Source organism: Saccopteryx leptura, chromosome 6, assembly GCF_036850995.1.
Source record: "Saccopteryx leptura isolate mSacLep1 chromosome 6, mSacLep1_pri_phased_curated, whole genome shotgun sequence".
In the NCBI taxonomy this organism is placed as follows: Eukaryota; Metazoa; Chordata; class Mammalia; order Chiroptera; family Emballonuridae; genus Saccopteryx; species Saccopteryx leptura.
The window spans coordinates 160,719,454-160,720,405 of record NC_089508.1 but is presented as its reverse complement, the minus strand read 5'-3'; the positions used below and the strand labels follow the sequence as shown (position 1 = coordinate 160,720,405).

At 38.1% G+C, this 952-nt stretch overlaps 1 non-coding gene across 1 annotated transcript; it reads left to right on the top strand.

The window, feature by feature from the left end:
• Nucleotides 1–341: 341 nt before the first annotated feature.
• LOC136377990 (small nucleolar RNA U13) lies at nucleotides 342–445 on the top strand. Its single transcript, XR_010746582.1, has one exon. It is a non-coding gene; the product is annotated as a small nucleolar RNA U13 (small nucleolar RNA).
• The last annotated feature ends 507 nt before the right edge of the window (nucleotides 446–952 follow it).

Genomic DNA, 952 nt, shown 5'->3' with positions numbered 1-952 from the left:
AAGCTTATTTTATCTTATCTCCTTCCCAACAGGGTTGCTCTTCCCTTTAGTCCAGATAAACAGAATTTATTCAAACACTCAGTTATTCAACAATTATTTATTGAATACCTACTATATGAGTCAAAAACTGTTCCAAGTGCAAGGATACAGTGGTAACAAGACAGAAAACCTCCCACCTTTCATAAAGTTTGCATTCTAGTGGGGGAAGGCAGATAAGAAACAAGTAAACCAATAATCAGTGCCAAATATCAAATAAAATGACATAGTAGGGCAGGGATTAGCAAACAAATTTGCCCACTGCCAGTTTCGTAAATAATTTTTTTAAAGATTTTATTTATTCAATCCTTTTTAGGTTCATAAGTGTGATGATTGGGTGTTCACGCTTTTGTGTGACATGTGCCTCCCTCAAAACTTGTTACGACGTCGGCACATTACCCGTCTGACGTGAAAAAAAAAAAAAAAAGAAAAAAGAAAAAAAAAGATTTTATTTATTCATTTTAGAGAGAGAGACAGACAGAGTCAGGGACAGAAGAAGGGGGGAGGAGCAGAAAGCATCAACTCCCATATGTGTCCTGACCAGGCAAGCCCAGGGTTTCGAATCAGTGATCTCAGCATTCCAGGTCGACGTTGTATCCACTGCGCCACCACAGGTCAGGCATAAATAAAATTTATAAAGTAAATAAAGAATGCTCAGCAGGGGACTACTTTCTTTTTTCTCTTTTTATTTGTATTTTTAATTAACTTTTAAATAGATAGTTTATCCAATGACTAAATTAAAAAGAAAAAATAGAAAAAGATATGCAGCCTGACCTGTGGTGGCACAGTGAATAGAGCATCGAACTGGAATGCTGAGGTTGTTGGTTCAAGACCCTGGGCTTGCCCAGACAAGGCACATATAAGAAGCAACTGCAAGTTGATGCTTCCCGCCCCTCCCTTCCTTCTGCCTTTCTCT